Source organism: Schistocerca cancellata, chromosome 7 (assembly GCF_023864275.1).
Source record: "Schistocerca cancellata isolate TAMUIC-IGC-003103 chromosome 7, iqSchCanc2.1, whole genome shotgun sequence".
In the NCBI taxonomy this organism is placed as follows: domain Eukaryota; kingdom Metazoa; phylum Arthropoda; class Insecta; order Orthoptera; family Acrididae; genus Schistocerca; species Schistocerca cancellata.
This window is the reverse complement of record NC_064632.1, coordinates 409,662,486-409,677,361: the sequence shown is the minus strand read 5'-3', so window position 1 is coordinate 409,677,361 and position 14,876 is coordinate 409,662,486.

The following is a 14,876-nucleotide window of genomic DNA, read 5'->3' as shown; positions in this document are numbered from 1 at the left end:
ACAAGCAATCATCACACGCACGGCACAGCGGACACACCAGGAACCGCGGTGTTGGCCGTCGAATGGCGCTAGCTGCGCAGCATTTGTGCACCGCCGCCGTCAGTGTCAGCCAGTTTGCCGTGGCATACGGAGCTCCATCGCAGTCTTTAACACTGGTAGCATGCCGCGACAGCGTGGACGTGAACCGTATGTGCAGTTGACGGACTTTGAGCGAGGGCGTATAGTGGGCATGCGGGAGGCCGGGTGGACGTACCGCCGAATTGCTCAACACGTGGGGCGTGAGGTCTCCACAGTACATCGATGTTGTCGCCAGTGGTCGGCGGAAGGTGCACGTGCCCGTCGACCTGGGACCGGACCGCAGCGACGCACGGATGCACGCCAAGACCGTAGGATCCTACGCAGTGCCGTACGGGACCGCACCGCCACTTCCCAGCAAATTAGGGACACTGTTGCTCCTGGGGTATCGGCGAGGACCAGTCGCAACCGTCTCCATGAAGCTGGGCTACGGTCCCGCACACCGTTAGGCCGTCTTCCGCTCACGCCCCAACATCGTGCAGCCCGCCTCCAGTGGTGTCGCGACAGGCGTGAATGGAGGGACGAATGGAGACGTGTCGTCTTCAGCGATGAGAGTCGCTTCTGCCTTGGTGCCAATGATGGTCGTATGCGTGTTTGGCGCCGTGCAGGTGAGCGCCACAACCAGGACTCTATACGACCGAGGCACACAGGGCCAACACCCGGCATCATGGTGTGGGGAGCGATCTCCTACACTGGCCGTACACCACTGGTGATCGTCGAGGGGACACTGAATAGTGCACGGTACATCCAAACCGTCATCGAACCCATCGTTCTACCATTCCTAGACCGCCAAGGGAACTTGCTGTTCCAACAGGACAATGCACGTCCGCATGTATCCCGTGCCACCCAACGTGCTCTAGAAGGTGTAAGTCAACTACCCTGGCCAGCAAGATCTCCGGATCTGTCCCCCATTGAGCATGTTTGGGACTGGATGAAGCGTCGTCTCACGCGGTCTGCACGTCCAGCACGAACGATGGTCCAACTGAGGCGCCAGGTGGAAATGGCATGGCAAGCCGTTCCACAGGACTACATCCAGCATCTCTACGATCGTCTCCATGGGAGAATAGCAGCCTGCATTGCTGCGAAAGGTGGATATACACTGTACTAGTGCCGACATTGTGCATGCTCTGTTGGCTTTGTCTATGTGCCTGTGGTTCTGTCAGTGTGATCATGTGATGTATCTGACCCCAGGAATGTGTCAATAAAGTTCCCCCTTCCTGGGACAATGAATTCACGGTGTTCTTATTTCAATTTCCAGGAGTGTAGATAATGTAGCTATGTAATAGGTCCCCACTGGGAAATTTTCAGCTATTTTTGAAAAACGTGGATTCTTTGTTGTGCTATCTGTCAGACAGAGGGAAGTAAATTATTGTTTGTGCAGTTTCAATGTAGATTTTCTGAAAGGGTCAGATAGAAAGTTAGACCTTCAAGTACTACATGGTTCTATCTATTTGATGTCAGTTATTGATATTTCTGCTTTGGTGGGACAGGAAAGAAGTACACTGATAAATAATGTTTTTTATAGACCAAGATAAATTTAATCAAATAAAAACTTTTCCTGTTAAGAATGGTCTGTCTGATCATAATGCATAGCTAGTTACAGTATGGCATAGTTCTATACAGTAATGCAAATCAGTCCTCCAAAATAGTGCATTCAGTTAATGATTTAACAATTGAAAATTTTAGCAAAAGCTTCCAACAGTGAGACTGGAATGAAGTGTACTGGGAACCTGACGCTAATTTAAAATGTAATCTATTTACTGATAAGTTTGTGAGTATATTTGAAAACAGTTTCCCTGAGAAAATACTGAAATGCAATATAAGAAACCATCTAGGAAGCCCTGGCTCACTAAAGGGATAAAAATATCTTGTAAACAGAAAAGGGAATGTATTAGCCTCCAAATTATCCAGAAATAGTGAAACATTATAAAAACTACAGCATTATATTAAGAAAAGTTATTAAGAAGTCCAGAAGTATGTGCATTATGTCTGAGATTAGCACATCTGATACTAAAATTAAAACAATTTGGAATATTGTTAAAAGGGAAACAGAGAGTACAGCAAGACTGTATTTCTATGAAATTTGATGAAAAGTTTGTTATCAAGAAATCAGAAGTACAAAAAATTTTTAATAATCATTTTTAAGTATTATAGAGAAAATAGGATCCAGCTATTCATTTGGAAATGCAGGGCAGTACTTGGAAGAGGCAGTACATATGCAATTTGATAGAACTGAAATTCGACCCACCTCTCCTACTGAAATTAGCACTCCATCTTCAGGCCACGAATGGCCTACTGGGACCATCCGACCGCCGTGTCATCCTCAGTGGAGGATGTGGATAGGAAGGGCTAGGGGTCAGCACACCGCTCTCCTGGCCGTTATGATGGTATTCTTCACCGAAGCCGCTACTATTCGGTCGAGTAGCTCCTCAGTTGCCATCATGAGGCTGAATGCACCCCGAAAAATGGCAACAGCGCATGACTGCGTGGATGGTCATCCATCCAAGTGCCGACCATGCCTGACAGCGCTTAACTTTGGTGATCTGACGGGAACCGGTGTAACCACTGCGGCAAGGCTGTTGCACTGCTGAAATTAGGAAAATAATAAATTGACTTAAAAGTAAAAACTCACATGGAATTGATGGCATTTCCAACAGAGTACTAAAAGCTTGTTCCCAACAGATTAGTAGGATTCTCAGCAACATATGCAGTAGCTCACTGAAACAGGGGATTTTTCCAGATAGATTAGACTGTAATACACTATTGCTAAACCACTGCATAAAAACGATGCTATGTCTGATGTTAACAACTGCCGCCCTATCTCACTTCCGACAGGTTTATCCAAAATTCTTGAAAAAATAATGTATGGAAGAGTAGCACCCCACATTTGAAAAAACGAAGTACTTAAAAAATGTCAGTTTGGTTTCCAGAAAGGCTGTTCAACAGAAAATGCTATATATTCTTTCACTGATCAAATATTAAATGCATTAAATAACTGATCATCACCCTTTGGGATATTCTGGGAGCTCTCAAAGGCTTTTGATTGTGTGAATCATGAAATTCCTCTAGATACGCTTAAGTATTGTGGTATGAGTGGGACAGTACACAAATGGTTTAATTCATATTTAACTGGAAGAATTCTGAAGATTGACATTAACAGTACAGACAGTCTGCAAAAATCAGCAAAGTCCTCTAACTGGGGAGGTATCAAGAATGGTATCCCAAAGGTTTAGTCTTGAGTTCCTTATTTTTCTTAATATACATTAATGACTTGCCACTCTTTATTCACGAAGATGTGCAAAGCCAGTTCTTTTTGCTGATGATGCAAGTATAGTAATCACACCCAACAAACAAGAATCAGCTGAGGAAATTGTAAATAATGTCTTTCAGAAAATTATTAAGTGGTTCTTTGCAAATGGAATCTCGCTAAAGTTTGATAAGACACAGTTTACACAATTATGCACAGTAAATGGCATAGCACCATTGATAAATATAGAATATGAACGGAAGTCTGTTGCTAAGGTAGAATACTCAAAATTTCTGGGTGTGTGCATTGATGAGAAATTGAATTGGAAGATAGACATTGATGATATGCTGAAACAGTTAGGTTTATCTACTTATGCTATTAGGGTTATGGCAAATTTTGGTGATAAACATATCAGTAAATTAGCCTACTATGCCTATTATCATTCACTGCTTTCATGTGGCATCATATTTTGAGATAATTCACTATTAAGAGAAAAATATTCATTGCACAAAAGTGTGTAATTAGGATAGTAGTTGAGCCCATCCAAGATCACATTGTGGACATTTATTTAAGGACTTGGGATATTCACAGTACCTTCTCAATACATATATTCATTTATGAAATTTGTTATTAATTTATCTATCCCAATTCAAAACAACAGCAAAGTACATAGCTACAACACTAGAAGAAAGGATGATATTCACTATTCTGGATTAAATCTGACTTTGGCACAGAAAGGGGTGAATTATGCTGCCACAAAAATCTTTGGTCATTTGCCAAATAGTATTAAAAGTCTGACAGATAGCCAACCAACATTTAAAAGCAAGTTAAAAGAATTTCTGATTGACAACACCTTCTACTCAATAGTTGAATTCTTAGATATGAAGTAGTAACTGCAAAAAAATTTAATTAATTAATTATTTTGTGTAAAGAAAACTTATGTTACAGTGACATGTTCCACATCATTACGAAATGTCGTATTCATGAGTTATGGAACAAGGATTAATGTATGTATGTATGTATGTATGTACAACAGCAACAGCAACAAGAACAGCAGCAGCAGTAGCAGAACCAACAACAACTGGAGCAGCAACACAGCAATGCTTAAGGAGGAGCATCTGTGTCATTCAATGATAATTTTTATGGTTTCTAGTCAAGAAGAAAATAAAAACGTGAAAAATCAGCCTGTTTACTCACAGATAAGTCACAGCAACATCTTATTTTTAAACTTTCAGTGTCTTGAAAGAAAAGTTGAAATTTTGGAGGAGTCATTGCCACAGAATAAGTATTCTTTCTTATATCTACCTGAACATTGGCTTAAACCAGAACAAATACAATACTATGTACATGAAAGTTATAAACATGGAAACAGTTTTTGCAGATCTCAGTACCATAATGGCAGTACTGTTATCTATGTTTCAAATCAAATAGAGTGTAGAGCACTAGATCTTAGTTGGGATTGTGTAGAGAAACACTTTGAAATTACCAGGACCATATGTGATATAATGAAACTTATCATAGTATGTATCTACCATTTCCCTGACTCAGATGATAAAACTTTTTTACATAATTTAGACAGTGTACTCTGCTACATAAGTGGAAACAATATGTAACTGTAATTGGGGGAGACTTTAATTCGAGCTTTGATGTAACATGTAACAAACCCAGTGTAAATAAGTCACTGAATATGCTAAGGCAGCACAACTTCCATCATGTAAATTCAGAACCAACAATACTAAAAGCGTGCTGGGATAATGCTTTTGTCAACTGTGCTCATGATATGTAGTCCACCAAGGTAAAAGAAGTTGTTTTCTCAGACTACTCCGTGATAACAGTAGAGTTAAGACATTTTATAACAGGGGATGAGAGCAAAGCTGCACAAAAGGTAACAAAATTTAATACCTTAATATTAACAAAACACAATCTCAGAAAACTAACACACCAGCTGAGCATGACTAACTGGGACAAATTATTTCAAAACTGTGAATCCAGTGCCCAAACAGTTTATGAAACATTACACAATTACTTAATAGGTACTTTTAAAGTCCATCAAAAGAAATATCATAAAATAAGAAAGGGTAAATTGTGGTACACCAAAGAACTAGAGAATCTAAAAAATAAGCTACTTCTGTTGAAGTGCCTTGGCAAAGTAAATATTTCTAATGAAATTAATGATCTCGAAAAAAACACTAAGAAACTGTATAAGAAAGAGTTACAATTGCCGAAACAAAGACACACAAATCTCATAAAAAATACTAAAAACCAATGCAAAACAGTCTGGTCAGTAATTAATACTGTTAAAGGTGAAGTCAGAAACTTTGACAAGACAGTCCCAGTACCGGCAGATACATTCAACAAACATTTTGTAAGCTGTGCTGATGATATCAAAAAGTTGATCAGTAAACCCAATGTAACATATATAGATTATCTTAAGAGTGCAAACCTAAATCATAATAGGGCCAGATCATCATTGAAACACTTTAAAGAGGTACACCAACATGAAGTTCTTAAAATAGTCAAAGAAATGAAAAATTCATACAGTACAGATATTTTTAATATTTCAAACAATCTACTGAAAGAAATCATACATTACATTGCAGCACCATTAACTTATTCTATAAACCTGTGTCTCATAGAAGGGTGTTACCCTGATCCTCTCAAACTATCCAAGGTGACTCCAGTCTTTAAGAAGGGTATCAAATCAGATCCTGCAAACTACAGACCAATTTCACTAATTCCAGTACTAGGAAAAGTGTTTGAAGGCATAATATATCAGCAGATGTCTGAGTATGTAGAACTAAACGATATGTTAAGTTCATCACAGTTTAGTTACAGAAAAGGAAGGTCAGCTATACATGCCATATAGCTCTTAGTCAGAGACATTTAAGCAGCATTCGAGGACCATCCTCACACACAGGTAACCTTATATGATCTGAGCAAAGCCTTTGACTATGTTGACTACTCACTTTTGCTCTCTAAACTTGAGTACTAAGGAATATGTGATAAAAGTTTAAAATTCATCAAATCATACCTCAATAAAAGGAAACAGGTGGTGAGATCAGGAAGTCATCTGCAGACACACTCGACATTCAACACAGAGTGCCACAGGGATCTAAATTGGGACCTCTTCTCTTCCTAGTACGCATAAATGACTTAATAGGAAATATATATGTAAAGACATATATGTATGCAGATGATACAACTTTTCTATCTGTAAACCATGTATTTGATAACCTTGTAAGTGGTATGAAATTGGCAAAAGAAAATGTAACATCGTGGTTTAATGCAAATGGCTTACTATTAAGTGAGGAAAAGACCCAGAATATGTGGTTTAGTCTATCAAAGACTACAAAAATAGAAAAACAAAAGGCAAAGTTTATAGGTATCGTACTTGACAACAGTCTAACATGGAACTCTCATGTTGATCACATAGTGGTTAGGTTGTCAAGAGTTATATATTTGTTGAAGAGACTAATGTGTTGTATGACATTTCAGTACGTAAGGACAGCGTACTTTGCCTTTTTCAATCTGTTTTAAGATATGGATTAATACTCTGGGGAAACAGCAGAAAATAAATGAATTTATGGTGATCCAGAAGAAAGCAATCAGAGTAATGGCTAAGGTAGATAATAGGACACACTGTAAACAATTTGTTCATTAAATATAGAATTTTAACAGTTATAAATTTGTATATTCTTGACAGCGTTAACTACATACTTGCTGAACTACCTAATTTAAGTATAACAAATCAAAGTCATGACTTCTCTGCTGTTGCCACAAAATAGATTAGCATGGACAAAAACCATGACTCGAGTGGCAGGCTACAGCACATTCGTGAAGAAACACTTGTGACGTTGGATACAATTGCAGCTTACCACGTTGATATCAAAAGAATATAAACACACGGTTTCACAAGTAAGAAGCACAGACATGTACCTCTACATGGAAAAGCGATCGACAGCTTATTTATCGTTCTGTAGGCCTACTGTGTTTGTTATTGTTGCCTGTTGCCACAAGTACACCTTCATCTTTATATTATTCTAATTGGGACAAGCAACTGCCAAAGAGTAGGAGAAATATGTTGAAAACGTAATAATGAGCTGATTACATTACATTACACCCAAAACCAAATATGTGAATAATTTCCAAACAATCTGTCAGTGAACAAGTGTGCTAACAAAATAATGTCATCACACAAAGGAAGCAAGGAAAATTAAGTGACTAACAACAGAAGTGAATGAAATACATACCAAAGGAATCAGCAGCCCAAATAAGTCAACTTCTTCCGTTTATTATTTGCTTTCTTGTTCATCTACATCTACATCCATACTCTGCAAGCCACCTGACGGTGTGTGGTGGAGGGTACCTTGAGTACCTCTATCAGTTCCCCCTTCTATTCCAGTCACGTATTGTTCATGGAAAGAAAGATTGTCGGTATGCATCTGTGTGGGCTCTAAGCTCTTTGATTTTATCCTCATGGTCTCTTTGCGAGATATACGTAGGAGGAAGCCATATACTGCTTGACTCCGTGGTAAAGGTATGTTCTCAAAACTTCAACAAAAGTCCGTACCGAGCGAACAAGTGTACTGTAGCCTACTTCCTTTGTTTTCGGACTGCATTTCCTTTTATATGGTCATTCCATTTTAAATCACTCCTAATGCCTACTCCCAGATAATTTATGGAATTAACTGCTTCCAGTTGCTGACCTGCTATATTGTAGCTAAATGATAAAGGATCTTTCTTTCTATGTATTCACAGCACATTACACTTGTCTACATTGAGATTCAATTGCCATTCCCTGCACCATGCGTCAATTCGCTGCAGATCCTCCTGCATTTCAGTACACTATTCCATTGTTACAACCTACAGCATCATCCGCAAAAAGCCTCAGTGAACTTCCGATGTTATCCACAAGGTCATTTATATATATTGTGAATAGCAATGGTCCTATGACGCTCCCCTGTGGCACACCTGAAATCACTCTTACTTTGGAAGACTCCTCCCCATTGAGAATGACGTGCTGCATTCTGTTATCTAGGAACTCTTCAATCCAATCACACATTTGGTCTCATAGTCCACATGCTCTTACTTTCTTCATTAAACGCCTGTGGGGAACTGTATAAAACGCCTTGCGGAAGTCAAGAAACACGGTATCTACCTGGGAACCCGTGTCTATGGGCCTCTGAGTCTTGTGGACGAATAACATGAGCTGGGTTTCACACGATCGTCTTTTTCGAAACCCATGCTGATTCCCACAGTGTAGATTTCTAGTCTCCAGAAAAGTCATTATACTCGAACATAATAAGTGTTCCAAAACTCTACAACTGATCGACGTTAGAGATATAGGTCTATAGTTCTGCATATCTGTTCGACGTCCCTTCTTCAAAACGGGGATGACCTTTGCCCTATTCCAATCTTTTGGAACGCTACACTCTTCTAGAGACCTACGGTACACCGCTGCTAGAAGGGGGGGGGGGCAAGTTCCTTAACGTACTCTCAGTAAAATCTAACTGGTATCCCATCAGGTCCAGCGGCCTTTCCTCTTTTGAGCAATGTTAATTGTTTTTCTATCCCTCTGTCATCTGCTTCGATATCTACCATTTTGTCATCTGTACGACAATCTAGAGAAGGAACTAAAGTGCAGTCTTCCTCTGTGAAACAACGTTGGAAAAAAGACATTTAGTATTTCGGCCTTTAGTCTGTCATCCTCTGTTTCAGTACCATTTTGATCACAGAGTGTCTGGACATTTTGTTTTGATCCACCTACCGCTTTGACATAAGACCAAAATTTCTTAGAATTTTCTGCCAAGTCAGTACATAGAACTTTACTTTAGAATTCGTTTAACGTCTCTCGCATAGCCCACCTCACACTACATTTCGATTCGTGTAATTTTTGTTTGTCTGCAAGGCTTTGGCTATGTTTATGTTTGCTGTGAAGCTCCCTTTGCCTCCGTAGCAGTTTTCTAAGTCGGTTGTTGTACCACGGTGGCTCTTTTCCATCTCTTACGATCTTGCTTGGCACATAATCATCTAATGCATATTGTACGATAGTTTTGAACTGTGTCCACTGATCCTCAACACTATCTGTACTTGAGATAAAACTTTTGTGTTCAGCTCCCAAGTACTCTGAAATCTGCTTTTTGTTACTTTCGCTAAACAGAAAAATCTTCCTACCTTTTTTTAATATTTCTATTACGGCTGAAATCATCGATGCAGTAACCGCTTTATGATCACTGACTCCCTGTTCTGCGTTAACTGTTTCAAATAGTTTGGGTCTGTTTTTCACCAGAAGGTCTAATATGTTATCGCCACGAGTCGGTTCTCTGTTTAACTGCTCAAGGTAGTTTTCAGATAAAGCACTTTAAAAAATTTCACTGGATTCTTTGTCCCTCCCACACGTTATAAACGTTTGAGTCTCCCAGTCTATATATGGTAAATTAAAACCTCCATCCAGAACTATAACATGGGCGGGAAATCGACTCGAAATATTTTCCAAATTTTCCTACAGGTGCTCTGCCACAACAGCTGCTTTGCCAGGGGGTCTATAGAAACATCCAATTACCATGTTAGAGGCTGCTTTAACCGTGACCTTCGCCAAAATTATTTCACATTTCGGATCTCTGTCAATATCTTTCGATACTATTGCACTTTTTATCGCTATAAACACGCCTCCCCCTTCACTGTCCAGCCTGTCTCTGCAGTATACATTCCAACCTGCATTTAGAATTTCATTACTGTTTACATCTGATTTCAGCCAACTTTCCATCCCAAGTACTATGTGACTATGTGACCGTTTATTAATGAGAGCAGTTATGGGACCTTTCTATGGACGCTCCTGCAGTTTACTATTACCAAATTAACATTATCATTCCCTCTTGCGTTTTGCCTACTGCTACATTGTCACGTCTCAGGGGGTGTCTTGTCAGGCCTAGGGAGGGAATTGTTGTTGTTTGAAACTACATCTTGATTCCAGTATTTGAGTCAGTAAACGAGTCTCACTTTAACAAATATCTTGATCAACAACAGCTTAGTTTCTTCACAACAGCCAGAAGGAAAACTTGGGATAGCCATTCCATAGTCCACATAAAATGCACCACAGTTATTCTTGTGAGAATGTTCATCAAAAACTGAAGCCATCTGATCTTCACAATCCCTCAAATATAAACTAATATTTTCATTGCAAATAACCAATCTTCCAAAATTGTCTTCATAACTTTTGAAATGGCAATAAAATTTGTCATTTGCCTCTAAGTCCTGGCTGTTGTCTACAAGTAGATTTCTGCACTTAACACGATTATGTAAAGAAAAAAGTTTCTTCAAGATGCAGCCAAAGACATATCTCATATTGTTTTGTTCTCCAATGTCTGCTGGAACTTCCACATTTGGTAGCTTTGTTGTAGAACTTACATCACTACTTCATAACAACGGTGAGACCTTTAATGTTTGAGTGGATTTCATGTCCAGTATTGCCTGACACCAGTCAATTCCTTCACAATTACTGCTTGCCACGTTAGAAGAGTTTATCAATTTACTTAGTGTACAGTTGTTAAATGCAGCACAAAACAGACTTGGAGATGGTTTACCTTATAGTTGAAAAAAGTTTTCTAATGTGTCTTGGTTAATTTTACGTGAGAATAAGTACAGTTTTGTTCCAGTCAGTACCTCAGCATGAAGCATTTCCAAAGCACACATATTGCTTAGAAGCCCCTTTACACATTTTATCCTCAGGGAGTAATCTTTTCCATCACAGTCTACAAATTTCCAAGAGTGAATCCATGGCTTCATCACATGTAGAATATCCAGATGCTCTGAATCACTCCTAATACAGTTCCTTAGACGCACAGGCCTTTTCACACTGTATGTATTATAGATATCGAAATGTCATTAACTTTCTGACAAAAGTCTGAAGTGCCAATTGCAGACAATGGCATACTACCACAAAATACAAGTGTGTCAATACCAGCTGCCACTGTGTGGCTTAACACACAAACTGCAGTACACACTTTCATTTTTTGAAAATCTGGCAGTTCGACAGCCTTTTTGGTCAGCTTGGGAGCTAACTTGTATTTTCTGTGCAAGTCATTTGAATAGAGCTGAGAAATGTCCTTCCAAGAAGCAGTACCAACCAAATCATCATTTGATGTATGAATCATGTCATGCCTAAACAGGTTGTTCCTGATACTTTTAAACAAATGTGGGGTGTCATAGAAGAAGTAGATCTTCTACTCCTCATATGCCAAACTTGGATTGTCTTGTGTAATTCCCAGTCTCTTTCTCCAGTGCACAAAATTTGAACCCTGGTTGATCACACAAGTCTTCACAAGCAATCCAATTTCCTTAAGTCATAAAATATAGCAGTCAAATGCATAGCTCCCACTGTTCCTTTACAAAAACAATATATCAATGGTTGTTTGAAATATGAAAAAATGCCATTAATCATTATCACCAACACACTGTTCGCAATTTTAGCTGTGCGTGTAAACCCCAAGTCCTCAAAACCAGTAACACTGTCAGAAGTGCTGTCATATGTTAAATTTGCCATTAGAGACATTTCATCCAATGACATATTCACTAGTTTACCATTATCGGAGAAATGCTGCAACTTTTGCCTTAAAAGATGGAATATATTGTTACTTATCCCACATTTTATTTGTATGCCTTCCACACACCTTTGTAATGTATGCATTGATGGTAGCATAAAACATTCTGACAACAACGTGTATGCCTGAGTGGTGCAATATAACAAATTTAGAGCAAACAGTTTATTTTCGTCTTTCCATCTTGCAGCTCATTTCTCTTTCAATGGCATATTAATCTGGCTTAACAACAAGTCAAGGGATTTTTTTTAATATCAGGATCCTACAGTCTTCAACATTCGTTTGTCCTTGTTCACTTCATCCTCCTGATACAGTTTCTGTCGCTGTCTGTAGGCACTTTCCTTGTCCCGTGATAGGTTTGCTCGTAGTCTACCAATCTGCACATTCTGACACATCACACCCTTTTGTAAGATAAGAATAACTGCACTGAATCTAACCACTTCATCGTCGAAGCAGGTCTGTGTTGAATCTGGCACTGATACATAAAGAGTTGAACTGGCTACATCTGTGTCAAAGAACTGTTTTACAGCTTTAGATTGATTGTCGAATCTTTGTGGCAGTTTCCTTTTCATAGTCAGTTGAGGTGGCTTATTTGGGATGTCAAACAGTGTGGGTACTGCATTCCACAGGAGTTTATTATTGTTTGCGTTCGTGAACCGGTTTTGTTCGAAATGTAGTGAGCAAAATCTAATATTTTTATACATGTGAACTGGGTCTTTTTTCATAAGGTCTTCTCGTCTGCTATTAAGTAGCCATTTTCTGCTCTTAAAACGAAACATTAATCATTAATACACATGTAGTTTGCAAGTGAATCCTGAAGAGACAGTTTAGTAACATGGTGGTATATACCTCTCAGGAAACCTAAAAAAGACAGTTGTGGTGTCCTCTTCCTGTTGTTGCTGCAATTTATTAAGCTACAAACTCTCCCGCTTGTAAAAACCATTGTAGAAATCAAAATAAACAACCACTATTCTATTTCACGATCACTCACAGTTTAACTTACTCGCCGCTTGGGGCGCTTTTGGCGCAGTAGACAACAAAATCGAGGTGAAGTGTCGCGACTGTTATGTTACTGTGGTGTCGACCTTCCTAGCTGCCTCACAAGTACACGTTTCTTGACCGTCAAAGGTCGCTGCATTTTGTTTACAACCTACACAATTCTACACTGTCAAATAATTATCGTCATTTCTCATTGCAGGGTGGATCTTCTCGCACCGAAAATGAACTCCTTGATTACACTGAACGCAAACTGGGCCAGTTTTGAAAGTTTTCGCGCACTTTTCGCAAGATTAAAATAAATGTTGTGTGACTAGGTCCTCCCGTCGGGTAGACCGTTCGCCAGGTGCAAGTATTTCGATTTGACGCCACTTCGGCGACGAAATGATGAAGATTAGGGCAACATAACACCCAGTCCCCGAGCGGAGAAAATCTCCGACGCAGCCAGGAATCGAACCCGCGCTCTTAGGATTGACATTCTGACGGACTGACCACTTTTTTTAAATCTCATTTCGTTCGTCTTCGTTCGTTGCATATGCTCGGGGCGGACGTCGCAAGACACCCGTTTCAGTACGTCGTTGATCCACTCAGTTTTTTTTTACAGAGGGCAGCTAACCCTCTGACCGAACACACTGAGTTATCGTGCCGGCACCACTCAGCTACCGGGGGCGGACTTTGCAAGACTGAAACTTCATAACATTTAACACTATTTGCGCTAACCTCTAAATTCAAAACATCAGCAACTGACGCCGTCTTACTTAACAGTTATTTAGATGCTTCTTACCTCAAGCCGCTTTTGCGTTTTCTTCTTCTGTCGTCTTCTCATCATAATAAAACGCAGCGCAAGCTACCAAACAAAGAATAGGATCTGTAGCGGACTCCTTGCGTGATAAGGCAACGTGTGTACAGGAGAACGCCAGTGCGTACATGCGTTCTTTCCACAATTTTTTATAGATTCCATTTTATGCCCGTGCGTCTCTTTCCATCTTTATTTCTTCAGAGTACTTTTTTTTTATCTTGTCTTCTAAACCATTTTCTTTGTTTGCTTTGGAAGAATGTGTGGCTGTTCACCCTTAATTAGTTTTCCTTCAGTCTCTGTGTATGTCCATAGACCTTAGTACTCTTTTTCCTGATTGTGTCTATTAACTTAGGGCAAAAGTAGTGTATTTACTTATATGGCCTTAAAACCCAACTGCCATCTGTTTTTCACAGGATTAGTCCTTTTTTTCTTCAAATCATCTAATGCCTTTTTGCATATGGATAAAAGTGTTTCCTATCCATAGAAGACTTCTGGTTTTACAACTGTATAATAATGCATTAATTTAACATCGTTAGAAAAACATTTTCTCAGACTTTTTATGTATGCTCTTTAGTTTTGCAGACCCTATTTTGACTGCCTATTTTTCACTTTTATGTTCAATTTTTCCATACAGGTATTTAAAGTAGACTGATCCCTTGGTGTTTCCATACTTGGTTTTTAAAATGTTTTGTGAATTTCTTTCATTGTTCATGTGCCTTTTCAAACCATATTTGTGGCGTCTAGTATTACCAGAATTAAGACTTCATCTGAAAAGTCCAATCAATTTGTTATTTCTTTTGATTTACCCAACTTTAGGTAGTTATTAATTTTTTGTTTTTCTTCCTATTTTCCAATTTTTTTAATAACTTTTTCCAGCACTGGGTTGTTTGTTTTCCTTCCTATTTTCCCGTTTTTTTATAACTTTTTCCAGCCATACTAATGGCTACAAGCTCTTTCCTTGTCTGACCCCTAATACATTTGGGAATGGACTAGAAGTTGTTCCAAAAAAATTAACTTCAGATTCTGTGTTTGTAAGGGTTTCTGTAGTTATTTCCAGTTTTTTCTATTTCAAATTCCTTCGGCGTTTTGAGGAGGGAATCTGTCAGCTAAATTATATACCTTTTTAAAAATCAACAAATACTAGCACGATCTTTTTATTTGA